A 19,674-nucleotide genomic window follows, 5' to 3' on the forward strand; every position below is an offset into this window, starting at 1 on the left:
ACTTCTAATAAAGGGAGCTGAGCCAACGCCAGGAGAAAAAAGAGGAAATGGACATAGTTGTCTATGTATGGTGAAGAAAAGATATCTATACTCATGGTTGAGAATATTTGTTAACACTGTTGTCTGACTCTTCATTGGATACCTCTGGGACCTCACAAAAGAATAGAGTTCCAGCACTCCCAGGTGACCTACAGAAACTGTTTAGGACACAAGAGTAGGGGAGTGGTTTCTAATTCTTACAACCATTTTTACCATGGCCGCATATACATTTTCCCAACTAAAACATTTCATAGTTAAAATAAAAGATATGTCTGAGGTGTATGTAATGTGAAAATGTTGAATCCCTGTTCTCTGGAGACAGGGACAGTACAACAAGCTACATAAACGAAATTAAACTGCATTTTAGGTGGCAGTTCAGATTCGAAGCTTTTTGGTTTGTTTGGTGGTTTTTGTTTTGTTTTTAGCTTGCATGATCCTGTGTAGCAGGCAAAGCATTTGAAGCCTTAGTAAAGGTGGAAAATATGTTTGAGCCTCAACATACTGGCATCCTCTGCCATGATTTTTGTTTAAAAAGATACCTCCCTGGGAAGACCAACAGAAAGGGGTGTTTCCTTCTGGCTTTTTTTTTTTTTTTTGAAGGCATGGGTAGAATTGGTTTACTCAGAAATGACCCTTTTGCTCCTTGAAAGCCTTTTTTCTAAAACGCAACCCTGCTTTCCTGCCTTCTAGCATGGGTGAACAGCATCCCAATAAATTCAGCCCAGAGTCCATTTAGTAAGAATTGGTTACATTAAGCTATTGTCAGTCCTGAGAGCCTCGGTTCTGTGATATATCTGCAGAACTGGGAACTTCAAGAGAGAGGACCTTTAGGACCCCCCACCCCTACCCACCCCCCGTGTTGTATCTAGCCAAGGCACACATGTTGGGCCTGCACAGATCCTATAGGCAGAGGGCACAGTGAACTCTCTTGGTGACTACCCTAGAGCAGGGAAGGCACCTAGCACTGTGTTGGATTGAGCTCTAAATCTACTATTTGCCTAGAACCTACTCAGGGACCATAGAGAATGTTGAGCCAAGAGAGCATCCGTATAGTTGGGATGCAAGGGATGTAGACAGTATGGATACCTTAGGAGCTAAGTCTATCCTGATCCTAAAGAAGACGGGAAGAGGACATGCTGAGAGGAAACAGCTAGGATCCTGAGAGCAGACGAGCCAAAGGCTGAGGTAGCCTCACTCAGGACAGAGAATCTGGCGGGACCCTAGGCCACAGCCTCGGGCTGAGAGAGGAAGAACATACAGATGCCCATGAGCGTGCATGCTCTTCACAGTGAACATTTAGAAGACTTTGTCCTGCTCAGAGCATAGGGTCTGATGTGGGAAGCATGGGAGTTAGGGCTGTCCTACTATGACTTTGTCCCAGGCATGATTCTGGTCCTAAATCTCTGATTTGTCTCTGATATTTTTGGAGATGGCCAGGAGAGGCTGGGCAGAAAAGGGAGAACATCCCTCTTTCCCTCTGAGCAAGGGCATCCCTCCTCCCATCTTCTTCAAGAGGGAAAGCCAGGTAGGCATAATCGGGAATCATGTGAGCCATGGGAAGAGTTAGCTGTGTTCCCTCTTTAGAACTTAGGGCAGCTGTAATCCTCCAGTCTCTGCTCTGCCTCCAAGATCTCCCTCAGACTCAGCTTGAGCGTCTGCCCATGGTTGGGCTTCCAATGGGACACAAAAGAATATAATCACAGTAAGTGGCTCACTCCCTAGGAGAATCTGCCCTGCCAACCCAAGCACACAACTGTCCCTGTCCCTGGGGGCTGGGGGGACAAGTCAGTCATTAGGAGCTGGCACTGTTCATCCAGGGGACTCATGTTCAGTTCCCAGCGCCTGCACTAGGCAATTCACAATTGCAGGTAACTTCAGTTCCAGGGGCTCAGAGGCCCTCTTCTGACCTCTGGGAGCACCTGCACATGTGTGAACAAACCCACACAATTGTCCAGAGCTCTCACTACTCAGAACGACACAATGGACCCTTTCCATTAAAAACAAGATTCAGGGACTCCCTACTGTGTGTGTCTGCCTGCTTGACCTGGTACAGCTAAGCATCTTCCTTTAGGGAGAAAAAAACTTTGCCTTGTCAGGGGGAAAAACAAAATTGTCCCTCAAAATCACAAGGAATTGATTCAAGGAACCCCTGAATACCAACATTCAAGGATGTTTAAGTCTCTTATAGAAAATGGTATGGTGTTTGCATGTGTCCTATGCATGCAAACTCTCCTCAGTACTATAAATCATGTCTAGATTACTTTTAATACCCGAGACAAGGCAAAGGCTTTGTAAGTCATTATTATGTGGTAGCATTTAGGAGAGGAGGACAATGGGGAAAGTCTGGCACAAATACATTTTAAAACTGTTTTCAGCCCACAATTGGTTGACTCTGTGGATACAGAGCTTCTGGATATAGAGAGGGGCTACACTTGCCCTCTGAGCCACCTGTTGGAGAAAGGCAGCCAGGCCAACCTGCAGTAGATCCTGACCTTGTGTCTGTTTTCCAAGTGGGGCAAAGAATCATTGTCATTTGTTTTGCTGGGCCCCGTGTAAGCTAAGAAGGGGCCAGTCTTTCTCCATCATGATACAACATGTCCACACCGCTGTTTGGACGACAACTGCTTGTCGCTCACCTCTCCAGTCTTGGTCATTGATTCCTTTCCTGAGGCTTGTCCAACATGCCAGGAGCCAGAGAGGTCTTCCAGCTCCTCACTACTCTCCCAAGACTCCCCTCACTCATAACACCAGCAAGGTCACAATGGAGAAGACTTTCGTCGTGGGCTTCTAGAGGGCATCTTTGGCCTTCTTGCCTCGTCTTCCCAGTGGGGAAGCCCTTTACACTCACCATGGGACAGCCATGACGTTTCCAAGCCTTGCCTTGGGTTCCCCTTGGGCTGCTGGCTCGTGGGAGGCAGAGGTTGGTGAGAATTAATTGTGAAGTGTATTGAGAGGCACAAATGGAAACCAATCCCGCGGCGGAGAGATTATTACTGTTGGCAATTTGGGTTTTCTGAAATAGCTCTTAGGATCTGACTGTGGCAGCCCAAACCCCAGAGGTGAGCTCAAGGCTGATGGATTTTCAGAATGGCCCCGTTTCACTTCAGCCTTCGGCTTCCCCTCTCTCCAGGGCCTGAGGCCAGAAAGGCAGAGGGGGTCCTCGGGCTGGGGAGCACCATCTCCTCCAAAGGCTGCAGAGGGAGGGCACTGAAGACTGACCCCACCCCCCACGTTCTTGAGAGAGGGTCCCCAGACTTCTCGGAATGATTTCCTTCTCACTTCACTGTCCCTGTCCCTGTCTGAAATGGCAGGTGACCTAAGAGGGAGCGGTGTGCGAATTGATTTGGAGGCGATCAATGGCTCAGGGCGCGGCCTGGCTCGCTGCAGTGCCACTGATCTCCGAATCGATTCACACACCATTCTTCCTATACACACCTGCCATGTCAGATGGAGAGGAACGCATGAAGTGAGAACAACATTCTGTGTTCATTAGGCCGCCGCTGCCGCCGCCGCCGCAGCCCCCAGCCTCTTCTTCCCAGCTCTCCACAAATGCTAGCCCACTACCCTGCATTCCGAGTTGGGAGAGCCTTCATCCTCACTTTCTTCATAGCACATGGCTTTGCAGGCATGCACCAGGTCTGTATTCGTTTCCTTTCCTCAAAGACCTTTGGGGACCAGTTTTTCATGGGCCAACTTAGTTGGTGGGCCCACCGGCCTTGCTTGGGCCTTCTGAATCATGATCAGGACAATTCTCTCTTTGCAGTCACAGGAGTGCCCACTAACCCAACACATCGAAGCCATGAGATGCCCCAGTAGCTTCAAAAGATAAACTCACTCCAGTCCTGACCATCCACTAACAACTTACTGCTGGGAACTCAGAGATTTATACCAAATGCAGTCACCGAGCACAGCACTCCATAGTGAGACTTTCTCACCGTGATCAAAGACTTCCGGGCCTGCACTCGGAGTAGGACCAGTTCATCCCTTCGTTATAGTAGACAGTGCTCAGGTTCCCGCACAACTTTTAGGGGTTGTGGTCGGTTGAACGACGCCCAATGAGAAGGGCATCTCATTCCAATTCGCAGCCTCTGGACCGTGAGCAAAACGGACATCGTTAAGGACTTTGGAATGGGGCAGTTAACCTGGCTTGTCTGATACACAGCCACAGAGTCCTTTCAAGGGAGAGGCAGGAGGAGTCCTGTGGGCGTGCTCGTAAGTGCTGATGGGCGTTAAGTTCAGAGTGAGAGACATCTGAAGGCTGATGGAGAGGCTGCAAGCAAAGGGGCGTGAGCAACCTCCAGAAGACATCAGATTCACCAGCACCTTGGTCAGTCCTCTGGCCTCCCAAACTGAGGCATTTTATGACTATCTTAAGCCTCTAAAATGGTGATAATTTGTTACAGTAGCATTGGCAAACTGACGTAAGGTCTATAAAATGTTTTAATTTCTTTCCAGAAAGGGGAAAAATGAGTTTCAGGTCAAAGAAAATGCTTAATAGATAATCTTAAGAGTTGTGGAATAGAACTTTTAATTTTTGAGGGAAGAAGGCGTTCGGGAGGGCAGGTATAATAAGGACTCACAGGAGTCGTGACAGAAGCTGGCACTGAGTACCTGAAATCTAGAGGTCCCCCCTTTAGTGACTCTGGATGGCACAGGACACATCTGAGTTGGAACTGGACTATTATTCGTTGGCCACCAATCTTGAAGAAGTCATTCTGTAAACCAAAAACACAAAACAAAACAAAAACAATCTTTAAATGATTTGAAGTGTGCAGGTTAAATTCACTTTCCAAAAATGCACGCAAATGACTTGATGCACAGGGAGGCTGGGTCTGTGGCCTCCCGTCTCCAGAAACGGCCTTTTCAAAATTTCAGGCATCTCTCCCTCCATCAGTGAGGATTGCTCTCATCTGAGAAACTCTCTGGGAGCTGTCTAGATGACTCTGAAGCTAAATAAACTGCGAGGGGTTTTTTTTGGTAAGTTCTTTTTATCCAGCTTTTGCCTGCCCCCCAGCCACCAGAATCAAGATTCTCCCACAGGCAGAGGACCAAAGTGATTCCTCTCAGCAAACTCTTTGACTTACAGTCCAGGTTCCGACACGTTCCTCTGCCAACAGCAAATAAGTGAGAACGCTTCCAGTGAGCAGCGGCTCTTCTCGTGTGTAGAAGGGAGTGTCAGCCTGAAAATAGTGGCCAACTGTTTTAACGTTATAAGCAAGAATTTCAGGCCAACGGCAGCCAAGTGGGTTATTCTTAGATGTGTATAGGAGGCTGAGAGGTCCCTGTGTGGGTTGTTGGGAAATGGCTAGGGATTTAGGACTTTAAAGTGGTTCTTGAAAGTGTTTAGAGATGAACAAGCCCCTGCAGAACTCGCTCACCACAGTACTCTAAGCCCACGCGACCTTCATGATCCCACCTGCCTCAGTAGCTCAGAGGTAGACATGAATAGATCATTTCTCCTGATCTGTGGCTTCTGTTCTTCAGCTGTATTTACTCTCGGATAAGATTCTAAGTGGTTCCTGGATGTTACCTTTGGATCTTCATTGGGGCACTCTCTGTGTCCTTCTGGGGGGAGGGGGGCTCAGAGGTGCTGGGCCTCTTCCTCCTGCTCTCCTTCTGGTTTATGTGTAGGGATGTTCTGCCTGCATGTATGACTGCATACAGTCCCCACAGAGGCCAGAAGAGGGAATCAGATCCTCCTGGAACTGGAATTAAAGATGGTTGTGAGCAGAGGCAGGCAAATGTCTGAGTTCGAGGCCAGCCTGGTCTACAGAGTGAGTTCCAGGACAGTCAGAGCTACACAGAGAAACCCCTGATCCTTTGTAAGAGCTCTTAACTGCTGAGGCGTCTCCAGCTGCATCCTCTCTCTTTGTAGACTTCTGATCACTCTTGCCTGGTTTTATTCATGCCCCACTGGCCTCTTTCTGTGTCCTTTACTCAGCCCTCCTGCTCAGACAAACATGTCAATGTCTAATTTATCTCTGGGCTGTGTTTTGCTCTTTCCTCACACAGTCTTATGCAGTCCAGTAGTGTCTAAACCATGACTGTACAATTACTACCACATGCTTGCCGCAGCCTTGACCTCCTTCCTGAGTTCTGACCCATCTCCAAGTCACTCACTCAGCAGATCCTCTCACACCCATGCTGTCTCAGATACTTAATGTGTTACTCCACTGAATTTCCCAGGATCCCCTTTCTTGTGCCCTTCCTGTTGAGATGAGCAACAAAGGAGATCTTGGGGGGGGGGGATTCTGAAGTCTTAAAGGACAGTGGCAGCCACTTTGTACCAACAGGTTCTGTTGCTGAGCTGCTGGCTTCCCTTCATCAGCCTGACAGGACTAAACAATGTTTGTTACCAGTCTTGCAGCAGCCACCCCTCCCCCTCCCCCTGCCCCCCCTCCGCCCCCGCCCGTGAGTCCCTGGGATTTGGTGCCTTAGAATCCCCGACTCAGAAACACAAGTTCAGCTCCTTGGCAGAGTCTGGGGCAGAGCCCCAGGCAGTCTGCTTCTCTTCTCAAACTGTGAGGGAAGTATGTCTGAAGGCATCTTAAACATCACGTGGCCCAAACAGCATCCCTCCAACGCTGTCCACCTCAGCAAATGGCAGAGGAGAAATCACACATGAATCCGTTAGTTGAACCTGTTAGTGCTGTCTGCAGCCTGCCCCGAGACCTCAGGCTCCTCACCACCTCTACTGCTAAAGTTCTGGTCCCAACCACCACTGACTCTCGCCTACGTGACTGCTCTGTCCACAATAGTGTGTCTTGCACACAGCACCCGGGAAAACCTTCCTAGAGCTCGAGTCAGCATCATTTCCCCCCTCAGCCTTTAAACCTTCAGTAGCGCCTATTATAACCATCGTACCACTCCCGACGCTTCAGGGCCCTCCACATCGTGGCCCTTGCTACTCTCTGCACCGCACTCCCCCACAGCCTCTCACTTGCCCGTGTTTAGATCCTTAGCAGTCTCCAGCAAGCCTGCGCACACCTAGAGTCTTGAACCACTTGTCCTTGTCTTGGAAGGCGCTCTCCCGGGATCCTCCATGCTCCAAACCTCTCTTCAGACGTCCACTCCACACAGGTCCTCCCAGGGCTTCTCACCGGTTACCCCACGATCCAGTCTGTCTTTCTCTTAGAATCTCACAGTACTTGAACTTACCTGATCCATGGAGTGTTTTTCATTTATTTCTAGGATGTTACTTTTGCTCTTGAAGTAAGGGTCTTTGGTTCACTGCTGAGTCCTCTCATGCAGTAGGTACACGTGTTAGCCAGCTTCCCACTGTGCTAGGAAGTGCATGGAATAAGTAACTTTCACACAGAAGAGCTCTACTTCACTTCACACTCAGACCATGGTCAATTGACCCCTTTTGGCCCTGTGTAGAGACAGATCATCATCATCATGGTGAGTAACATGGTAGCATAAAGATATTGCTTTGTGGTAGAAAGTGGGGTGGGAACAAGACCCTAATATCCATCCCTTCAAAAAGCAAATGCCCAATAACCTAACTTCCTTCCACTGGGCACCACCTTACAAAATTTTTTCTACCTCCCACAGGCTTCAATGCTTGGGCCTTCCAGGATATTCAAGACCCCATCTATAACTGTGCACAGTAAATACCATTGACTATTTCTTGTTCTGTTCTATTCTTTCTTTCTTTCTTTCTTTCTTTCTTTCTTCCTTCCTTCCTTCCTTCCTTCCTTCCTCTCTCTCTCTCTCTCTCTCTCTCTCTCTCTCTCTCTCTCTCTCTTTCCCTCTCTCTTTCTCTCTCTCTTTCTTCCCCTTTTCAGTGGTCATTTACATGCCTTAGCAATCAAGCCACCTTCAGAGTCCTTCCCAGTGCCTCACCCAAGGCTAGGAGCATGGCGGCTACAGTTCATCAGAGGCAAGGTGGCAACAGAAATCACAATTGAGGGCCGCCAGTACATCCACATGGTTCTTGGCTTTTTCTCTTGGCTTTTCCTCCTTTGCCTCTAAAGCATCCCGAAGAACACTGTGCCAGACACACACAGTTCTAGGCTGAGCTGTAGAACTCCAAACCAGGACCTGTTTTTTACCTAGGTTTCTAAAATGTTAAAATGGAAAGAGGCTTTTCAGGCCATGGATACACAAAAGGACTCCAGTCAGGAGTGGTGAAGACCAGAGGATTCCAGGGACTGCCAATGTGCCCAGCTTCCTCCTTGTGACTTCTTGCATCTTCAAAAAGTGGAGAGCGATCAAGGAAGACACTGGGTATAAACGTCAGGCTCCCACATGCTTGTGTTATATACACACAATAACCTTAGTTCACACAAAACAAGCATGCATACACATACTCACCACACATATAATCACAAAAAAGAAATTAAATAGTAAAACAAAAGGAACACACACACACACACCTAAAAAGAAGACAAAAGAATTTTGTCTTCTAGCACCAAGACAAGAGTATGAAGTCACTGTCATGGCTGAAGCCCTTTAGAAGACTTGCTATTTGCAAAATAAAGGCAGCCAAATGAGCAGAGGGGAGATGAGCTGCCAGTCTTTTTAGAGACTCCTGTGACCACAAAGCCAGGTCTCCAAGACAGGCTGTGGCTCTGATGTCTTACCTGTGACCCCTGAGCAGGGGCCGGTAGAGATCCACACTGAAGATGCCTTCAGAAAGCCTTGGTGGTTTGGAGATGTGGAGTGTCCTTTCACAGCAGACACTTGTGTCTGTCCGAGGCTCGTGATGCCTTCAGGGATATCAAGCACTTCCTGGAACCACCTGTAAGAAAGCATCCAAAGTAACAGGCAAAACGCTCAGCCAAGCGTTGCTGTCCCGGTCTTAGTGTTACTGACAGTCTTAGTCTAGACACAGCATCTCTTCGGCATGGCAGGGCAGTGGCCATAGCCCCTTTGCAACAGGGGAGTTGTTGAGTACTTCCGAAATTAGCACCATTCCCTTAGCAGTCGGCAGACTAATTCACATCATCCCTTCTCCGCTGTGACTAAAGGGTCACGGGATAGGTGATGAGCCTGTGGGGCTGACTCTTTGCTCTCATCAAGGAGGGTCAGCTGTTTAGAAAATCTCCATCTTCTCTTTAACTGCTCAGACATGTACTAGAAGGGCGAATGGCTTGCTTGAAAAGAAAAGCCCAGAGAGGCTGGTGGGAGAGAAACAGAATCTGGGTGTACACAGAGGATCGCAAAAGCCAACATTCTCTGTGTTTCTTTTTATCAGGATTAAAGGACATGGGAGTTCACAATAGATACTAGAGTTGACATTATGGGTTGAATAGTGACCCCCTGATCAATTTCAAGTTCTAATCTCTAATCCATCAGAATATGATCTTATTTTTACATAGGACTGTTGCTGATGTAATTAGATAAATTCTTTTTTTTAAAGATAGATTTATTTGTTTTGTGTGTAGGAATATTTGCCTGCATGTATGTATGAGCACTGGACGAATGCCTGGTGCTTTTGAAGGTCAGAGGGAGGGCGTTGGATAGGCGTTAGATAGTCGCTATGTAGGTGTTGGGAACTGAACGTGGGTCCTTTGCAAGAGCAGCCAGTGCTCTTAATGACTGAGCCAGCTCCCAAACGCTTATTCTTGCTTCTAATAGTTGAGATGGCCTATCCCTTTATACGTCTGTCTTTTGTCTGTGCTATGAGATTGTTGAGGCCAGAAAGCCTTTTCTGTCTAATTTAGTCACCCTAACACTCAGCATGACATGTAGGGTCAGTGGTGAGCAAGCATTTGTTGAATAAGATTCCAGATGTTAAACGTTTCCAGAACTTCTATCGGATTCCTTGCTTGATTAAAAGTGTTATTGTTTATCTAGCTATTTTCCCAAAAGGAGCCTTGTAACAAATGGAATTCTGGTAAAGAGAGAACAGGAGAGGCAGAAAGATGAATGAGAAGAGAGTTACATCCTCCAGTTCTATTATTCTAGAGCTGTTAAAAGTAGGTAAGTATAACTTCAGATCCATTTACTCTGTTATGGATTGCTGAAAACATTAAAAGTATACAACCATCTGAATAATCCAGGGGGCCCTTGAAATTATAAAGCATACAAAACCATCTTCTAACTACTATAGAAATTCCACAGAGTTGAGGCTTCATTTATTTGCCAATGACTGCCTTACCATTTCCTGTGGGACCTCAGACAGACTCCTTTTCCCGTCCGGATCTAGGACTGATTTGTAAATCAAGAAGTGAAGTGGTTGGACTGTGTGTTTTCCAAGTTCTACTTTGTGTCCCCAATGTTCTGAGCCCCAAGACAAACTGAGACATCGTGCTGATTTAAACCCACAGCAGATCTGGGTTCGAGTCTCGGTGCTGCTTCTCAGTCAGTAAGTTACTGTGGTCTGTAACCTCCAGGCTCCTAAATGTAAGGGGAGGGGCTGTTGGTAGAAACTGAGGCTGAGTGTTTCCACCCTTCATAATAAAAGCAGACCTGAAAGCCAGTCATGACCAATATGCCAACTATATCATGGGGAAATAGACAAGGAAAGCCAAGACACTGGATCAGCTTCCCAGAAATTTCCCTTCTGGTTGGGGTTAACTCTCAGGTTAACACTCTTCTTATCTCGCTTAAATATAAACATGGAATATTTCATTAGTGCGGCATTTTCCCTAAAGTTCTGGGACTCAGCTCATTTTAAGTCTTGGCCTAGCACTGGCTCTCCAGATCACACTATCTGGGGAAAGTTGACTTTTTAAGCTTACTTTGTCTGCCCTGAAATTTGATTTTTCCCCTTCATTCCTGTATTCTCTCTTTTCTTCTCAAACAAGGGGCCTCCTTTGGCTTTGACCAAGCCCAAGCCCTTCATCTTTCCTGAATTTCTCATCACAGTCATTTCTAACACTTCTTCTTTTCCAACATAAATAGTTCTCGCTCACTCATTGTCCCACCCGGCCTCACCTCTGGCTCCAATTAGAGTAATATTTATTTCTCGCTTTTATAAGAATCTCTATAGCTTCTACTCTTCAGAAACGAGGCAACCCAGACCGTGCTAAAAGCCCTTTATTATGGTCACAGAAAATCTGCTCTGACAAGATCCAGCTCGACAAGCTGGCGTCCTGGAGATCCTCCGTTCAATTGAGCTGTCACCTCACCTTCTGGGTTACCTCACTGCCTGGCATCTACAGTGTTGTCTGTTGATCCGTATTTGAAAGAGATGGAGGAGTGGAATGTAGTACAATGTCTTCTAAATCTCAATGAAGGATGCTTTGCATTTGCTGGAGAAGAAGAGAAATGAATACAACTGTTTCCCCCAGAGAATTGTTGATTTCAATATTTTGTTGTTGTTGTTTACTTCTCTGTGACAGCCAGTGGCAGCCCAAGGACAATCATGGAAACAGATTTATGAATAGTAGAGGAAAGGACAGGTCAAACCTTCAGAAAAACAAATGTGACTAGTCCCTGGGATCTTCCAGAATACAGATAGTGTTGAAGGGTTTGGGGCCATGAGATGTAAGGATGACCATGTTGTCAGAAAGGAGCCAGTCCTAACTGGGTCAGTGTACCTCGGGAGAGCCTTCACATACTTTCCTTATTCTAGACGGTCATCACCTTGTGATGACATCTATTTGCCAAATGATTCTAGTTACCATGATGTCATGAAAGTATGTGACAAGTGTTACCACAAACATTTCACAGCCATCCCAAAACCCAAGTGCCTTTTTTCTTTTTAATATTTTTGAGATTAAAATAAAAGTACATTATTTCCACTCCTTCCCCCAGCTCTTTGCACAAGCCCATCTCTCTCTCCTCTCTTCTCTCACTCTCACTCTCTCTCTCTTTCATTGTTATTGCATAGATATGTGTGTGAGTTACTTAGCATATAAATATAGCCTTCTAAGTCTGTAGAACGTAATTTTATGTATGTTTCCAGGAATAACTGTTTAGTTGTGGGTAACTAACTGTGGAGCTCTTCCCTGGAGAAGACTGTCTCCCACTCTCAACAATCCTTAGTTGCCTGCAGTTCTTCATCTAAGGTTGGGGTCTCGTGAGATTTCCCCCTTCCATGTTAACATGTCTGTTGATGTCGTCCTTGTTATCAGGTCTTATTTAGGAAGTCATGTTGATGAGAATTCTGGAATTTCTAGGAGATTCTGGAATTTCTAGGCCTGGCACTCTCTAGTTGCCAAATGAATAGTCTCCCTTATTATGACAATGGCTACATATTTATGTTTAAATTAATGACATTGTTTGGGGGTAGTGCATTATAAATCCCTTTATTTAACACAAACTCCAAAGTGTTACATACAATGACATTGTTTCTTTCCTTCACAGGCCATCAGCCTTTAACAGATGCCAGTTTTTGGGTCTTTGCAATAAACAGGATTCAAAAAAAAAAAAAAAAAAAAAAAGAAAGAAAGAAAGAAACCCATTGGGTCTTGTGAAGGAGGCCTCAGTTGCAGAGAAATTGAGCAAGCAGACATCAGTATGCACAGTGGCATGGACTAACAGCAGGACAGACTCGTGGTATGGAAGAAACCCACAAGATGCATTCTTTTTCACCATGCACGGTACGGGGAAAGAAATAAGAGAGACTACGTTCCCTTTGGCAGAAGCAGAAAGACAACTGCCCCCCAAGGAGATGAGAGAGCTCAGGGCCTATCTTTCTAGTTGAGCAGTCTGAGGAAGGAAGAAAGACAAAGTGTCTTAATGCCTGGGATTCATTCATTCATTCATTCATTCATTGGCTATGGCATCAAAGTAGCATGCTGCTTACAGGTAACTCTGCTACTCAAACAGCTAGTTTGAAATTTGCATGTTCCTTTTATGTGCCCCCAGACTATGGGACTATGCCTATGGCTCTCTTGAGAAGTAGGGGAACTTCTAGGAGGTTCTAGTGAAAGAACGACGTAGGCCATTGAGAAGATGCCCTCAAAAGAGATTTGGGGACCCTAGCCCGTTCTTCTTGTTCTCTTTTGTTTCCCAGGGGCTAAAAGGCAAACAGTTTTCTTTGCCATGGGCCTCCACCATAATACATTGTTTTATTACAAACTCAAAAGCAATGGGAAGCTGACCATAGGTTGAAATTCCCAAAACCCTGAGACAAAATAAACCTTCCCCCTTTTCAAGTTGATTGTCCCAGGCATTTTGTTACAGCACTAGAAAGCTGACTAATAGATACTGATAAGCCATTTTCTGTCAGTGTATATGTTCCATCAGCTATGGATCAGGGTCAGATTCTCAAATGGACTGAGTCTTACAGCCTTCACAAAACATCTGATCTCCAATAGTTAAAGAGTGTAGACTAGTTGGACACTGGTTCTCCTTCCTCCTGTCTTTCCTTTGTTCCTTCCATCTTTCCTTCTTTTCTTCCTTCCCTCCTTCTTTCCCTCACTCCCTCCTTCCTTCCTTTTATCTTTCCTTCCTTCTGTCTTTCCTTCTTCCTTCTTCCCTTCCTTCCTTCCTTCCTTCCTTCTTTTCTTCCTTTGTTTTTAAACTATGTCCCTTGCTGGACCCCTCTTAGGGGATTAGAAAACTTCCCAGAGACCTCAAGTAGAATCCCCATGAAGAATGAGAAGAGGGTAAGAAGAGAGTCAGGGGCATATATTCAAAAGCTGGGAGCAGAGGGTGGTGCTTCATCTCCTGGAAGATGGATGAGGTGTGGTAGGGGGTGGAGAGGAGGGCTCATTAGTTCCATTCATAAGAAGGTGTGTTAGCCTCTTTGTGATACCCTAGTGAACCACCATAGACTTTGTAGCATAGAAAAATAAGCTTATCCCTTCATAATTCTGAATACCAGAAGCTGGAAATCAAGACATCCCAAGAATTCCTCCTTTCTTTCTTTCTTCCTTCCTTCCTTCCTTCCTTCCTTCCTTCCTTCCTTTCTTTTTTTCTTCCTACAGAAGAAGAATTCCCCACTACCTCTGTCCTAGCTTCTGGCTGCCACCGGCAGTCCTTGGCATATCTTGGCTCATAGCACCAGATCACCAGTCTCTGCATCCATTACTCCAGTCTCTGCATCCATTGCTCTAGTCTCTGCATCCATTGCTCCAGCCTCTGCATCCATTGCTCCAGTCTCTCCATCCATTGCTCCAGTCTCTGCATCCATTGCTCTGTTCTAGGAGGCGTTCCCTGTGATCATTTGTCTCCTAAACTTCCTCTGTGTTTTGGGAACCTGCATCTAAATTTCCTCATTATTATAAGAACACAAATCCTTATTGGATACAGGTCCCACCTAACCTAGTATGCTCTTCTCTTGAATAACTACATCTGTAAAAACTCTGATTTCAGACAAAGTCACATTCAGAGGTTCCAGGTGGGCATGATTTTGGGATAGGAAAGGGGCACTGGGGATTATGTATCCCAATGCAGCAGGTGACACTTTCAGGATATGCTCAGTCACGTTTGATTATAAAAAGCAGCTTGTAGGACCTGCTCACTTTGATAATATTGTCATGCCATAGAAATCCAGATGAAAACAACCCAGTGAACCTGTGCTATCTGTAAAAGGTTCATTTATTTTTATGTTATATGTATGGGTTTTGGCTGCATGAACACACGCACACATGCATGTGCATGTAGTGTACAGTGTCCTCAATGGCCAGATGAAGACATTGCATTTCCCTAGAACTGGACTTACAGAGAGTTTGGAACCATGTGTATGTGCTGGGAACCAAACTCTGGCCCTCTGCAGGTGCCGTAAGTGCCCTATCTCCAAGGCATCTCTCCAACTCCCACGGGTTTTGTTTGAAAGCCTGATTGAGCCCAGCAAATAACTAGTGCACACTATTCTTTTTCTGTCCATTCTTTATATAAAAAAATTCAATTTATAGCCACGAACATTAAACATTTTGTTTTTTAAAGTGAACAAGCACATGCAAGACATGGTCTCAATTGTGCAAAGAGTAAACATGGAGATGTCCATAGGAAGAAGCTGTCAGTGACAGCGGTAAGCAACGGTTGAGCTTCACACTATGGAAGGCCCTGTTCCCTATGCTTCTGGTATTTTGATCCTCACTACAGCCCTGCAATGGTCTTATTCTCCCCAATTTTATGACTTCCAACAGAGTTGGCTGGTCTACTACATCTTTATTTAATGTGGTAATAGTGTCTTCACAAATCACAGAAAGAGTTTCATGTGAATTTTTAATACATCAGAATACTTATAAATAATATTTAACATAAAAAAGTAGAAACACATGCATAAATAAACATTTTAAATAAATCATGTGGGTTTTGTGTTATTATATTTTGGTTTTTGACCAGATCCAGATCTTGATTGTATATAAACTATTTTCTTCGAGAAGGTTCTCAAAGGGGCTGGAGAGATACAGATTTGATTCCCAGCACCCATACAGTGACTCACAATCATCTGTAACTCTGCCCAGAAGATCCAACATCTTCCTGTAGCCTCCAAGGTACCAGGTACAAATGTGGTGTGCAGACATGCAGGCAGGCAACATGCACACACGTAAAATAAATAACCTCCTGTTTGAAGAAGAGAAGGAGAAGGAGTGAAGGGGAGGAGGAGGGAGGAGGAGAAGAAGGAGAAGGAGGAGGAGGAGGAGAAGAAGGAAGAGGAGGAAGAGGAGGAGGAGGAGGAAGAGGAGGAGGAAGAGGGAGGAGGAGGATGAGGAGGAAAAGGAAGAAGAGGGATGGAGGAAGAGGAGGAGGAGGAAGAGGAAGGGGGAGGAGGAAGAGGAGGAGGAAGAAAAGGGGGGAGGAGGAGGAGGAGAAGGAGGAAGGGGGAGGAAGAAGAAGAGGAGGAGAAGGAGACTGCTCTCTCTGACCTTGAGGTCATATTTCCGCCCTTTGATTCTTTCAGGTTTCCTCCATTTTGTATTTAAGTTGTTGCAGGGAAAGATTCACTCAGCTTTTCCCTGGGAATAACATCTTTTCCAAGAGCTGCAGCATGCTAACCACTCCCCTCAATTGTCTCACTGGGGGCGAATAGAAAACAGGAGATTTAGGTGATGCATTATCCCAACGAGAACTGTTTAGAATAGAGTAAAAATAATTGAAAGCTGATAACACATGGCTGAAATGTTTGAAGAGATAAATATGATTTATCATTGAGCACATAAGTGCAGCCATAACTTGGAGCTGCAGAGGTGCCCCTCATATCTGTATGGCCTTTGGAACTTCAGAAAAACCTCCCCTTATAGTTCTGGTTGGAGATGGCCCTGGCCAAGTTTCACCTTCTCAAGTACAGCTTTTAATTCAGATTATGATCCATCTTTACTGGTATTTCTTAAGAGCTGAAGCAAGCCCTGGAGACAAGACTAAATCTATACATTGTAAAGTCAGTCTGGGTTTTCATGTATGGGGGCGTGAGAGACCGCTTCACGTGAGAAGTTTTTCTTCTTGATCTATTGGCTAAGAATCCAAGGAACAAAAAGAACATGCTCCCATCACTTCACCGTTATCAGGGTTAGTTTTAAGTTTCTGTCTTTGCAGCATTTTTCTTCTCATATAGCTGATTTTCTCACCACTCTGCTACAGAATATGAGACCGGCAAACGAGATAAAGCTTTCCATAAGAGCCTGTTGCTCTTTGGTGTGGAAATTCAGGGTTTGTGCTTCTTTGAGGTTTTTTTTCGCACGGCTGTGTTTCTTTCTTTCTTTCTTTCTTTTACTTCTAATTTAGCAGCCAAGAATTCAAGAGTTAAGGCTGATAAACCTGTGCTAAGATTATCTCACTTACCCAAGTACAGGAGAAAACTTTGAGTCTAGAATAAATTGCTTTTCTCAAAATGGACGTTTCTGGCTTGATTTGTCCCTGAGGAACAAAGCTAAAAGGTAGGCGGGGTTTCCCATTCTAAGTCTGCATCTTGATCCCCTGGGAGCTCAGATGCTGGGAATCCCCCAAGCACCTTTATGGATGAAATGAGGACTTTGGCTCCCCAAAAGCAGAAGGCAGGGGTCAGGCACCATCATGGGCTGCTGGAGAAGTTCCAAACGGGCATGACATGCAAACTCTAAGAGGCAAAAATCTTGTACTTCAACCCTGGAGCATGAGCAGCCAATTGGTACCCAGGGAGTTAAAATCTAATGCACGTGTCTTGAATGTTTTTAAAACGTCATAATTTCCACAAGTAAAGTTATTTTGGTTGTAAAAACATAAATCCCAACAAGTGTGCTAAGTGTGCAAACTGTACGTGGTATGTGAGTACTGCTGGTTTCAGTGTTGTCTGTGGGTAATCTGGTACACGCAGAATGCACACGGGGTGCTAAGCTGGTGTTAAGAAAGTCCGTGTAATACACACACACACACACACACACACACACACACACACCACACACACACACACACACACACACACACACACACACACACACACCACTGTTTCTTCTTGGACTCTTCTGATCCAGCTTAACATCCTATACTCCCTGGGTCAGTTAGTAAGCCTTCCCAGTTCCTTTTAATCTCTGAGCTCTTCGGCATCCCCACCCCCAGCCCCCACAAATCAGGCCTAATAACCAGAAGCCAGTTCTGAAATATTGTTTGTTTAAAATTTTAAATTGCAATTTAACTGCACACGCCATGGGATCATGGACCAAAAGCCCAAATGGAGAATAATAATTTTTTTTAACACAGCGCTGGGTAAGAATGACCTTGTGAAAATGTATTTTGCACATGTTCCATTGCTGGATTTCTGCTGCTCTTCTCTCGCTCTCTTTCTCTTTTTTTTTTTATGGAAGCCATCATTTTAGGAGGTAATATAGTAACCCCCGCTAATTCATATGCCACTGCTCAATTGGAGACTGAAAGCTGAAGGCCACAAGGTTGTGTTATAATGGAAAAAAGCTTTTTAACAAAAAAGCCAGAAGACTTCGCTTCTAATATGAACTACACCAGTGCCTCTGTGAGATAGTGAGCAAGTCATTTAACCTGCTTGGGTCTCAGTCCCCTCATCTCTAAAATGGACATAGTAGTGCCATCTAAATATGTATAGTACATTCTTCCGGAGATAAAGAGCAGCAATACAAATAGCAGCCCACAGTGGGATTGGACCGTAGGGTATTTGCTGTTGTCCACATTTTAACCACTGCAACATTTTATCCATACCTTCTTCACACGCTGGACAGCCAGGCTTGGTTCAAAGGAGCCCAGTGCAAGGCGTGGGTTTATGTCCTGACTCTGCTATTTGTACACTGAGTGACCTGAGGCAAATTGCACAGTGTCTCCCTCTTGATCACATCTGCAGTGTGGATCTATCAGACATGTCACTTTGTGCCATACTTCATAAATGAGTTAAGGGGTCTAAAACATGTCTTACAACTTCATCAGTGCTTCTTGGGGTTAGATGTTTAATGAGGTGCATGGCCACTGTCTTAGTCCGTTTGTGTGGCCATCGTGGACTGACTAGTTTATCATCACCTGAAGTGTATTGCCACGTGGTTTTGGAGGCTGGGAAGTCCAAGGTCGAGGGTTAGCATCCTGGGGTTTCAAAGAAACTGCACTGTCCCATGGGAAAATGGCAAAATATTAGACACAAAAGGCCAGAAAGAAACTCATAACTCCCGTTATTAATCTATTCATGAGAGTGGCACCCACAAAATTTCCACACCTCACAGTATGCCTACTGTGGGGAATGAAGGAAGCCCTGAATGAATGCATATCTTGACATGGGCATGGCCTGTTGAGGATTCTAAAGACAACTGATTCATGGGCAATTGGCAAAGCAATTGCCAATATGGCCAGGTTCAAGAGGAATGGCAAAGCTTTCTTTGGGAGTTTGTGTAAGTGTTTGAGTTTGCAGTGTGTGCGCGTGAAGACTAGGAACTGAAACTTTCTCCTTTTGGGTATTGAAGTGGAAATTTCTGGTTTCTTTGGGGACTCGGTTGTGTCATGTGATGTTTTTCTGGAAACTGTCTTATGAGAGGATGTTTTGCAGAGAACAGACACACAGTGTTTTTCTGGAAGCTGTCTTGAGAAAGGGCATGTGATGTTTTGCTCGAGCAGACAAGCGGGAGCATATTATTTGGAAAGTGTATAAGTATAACCCAACAGACAATGGACAACGCTCTGGCATTGGTTCAACTTGCCACTCCTTGCTGATATTTGGTGACCTTTGCTCACGCTGATCTTTGCTGACCGTGCTCTGGCATTGATTAACCTTGCCTTCTACACTGATAATCACTTGTCGTGACTTCGTAGAGAAATGCACCAAAAAAACTTCTGGTGGTATTCCAGCTGTTCCTCACCACTTCCACGGAAGAAGATCAGCGGATCCTCTCTGTGTCTTCTGGGTTCAGCCACTGCCACTGATTTGGGTTTGGTGTTTTGTAGTGGATTGGACTGCTGACAGTAAAGATTGAAATTGTCCCCCCAAAAAAACCTATTTCTAAACAGTTCCATAACCCCTATTTCCTATTAACCTTTCTTTTTCCCTACCTCTGGTAGGTGGTGGGCTATAAAAGAGGTTAAAGCATTAAAGAACCACAATTAAAGTAGGTTTTGAAAAAAAATTAAGCCTACAGTATGTCTACAGCCTGAAACTACTCACCTACCGAGACCTCCCCCTATGGGGCTAGCCATTTCTTACCTCTATGCCATACCCAATAATCACACTAAGGTTCCAGGTTGTGGGCATAGTATTAGCAGAACCCTACCTGTTTCCAGCTTCACTCATGTGTCTCTGTGTCTATTCTTCCATCAGTCCCACCCCCACCCCCACACTCCTGGTTCTTAGACCCAAGCTATGGAGGA

The sequence above is a fragment of the Arvicanthis niloticus genome, chromosome 7 (assembly GCF_011762505.2).
Source record: "Arvicanthis niloticus isolate mArvNil1 chromosome 7, mArvNil1.pat.X, whole genome shotgun sequence".
In the NCBI taxonomy this organism is placed as follows: Eukaryota; Metazoa; Chordata; class Mammalia; order Rodentia; family Muridae; genus Arvicanthis; species Arvicanthis niloticus.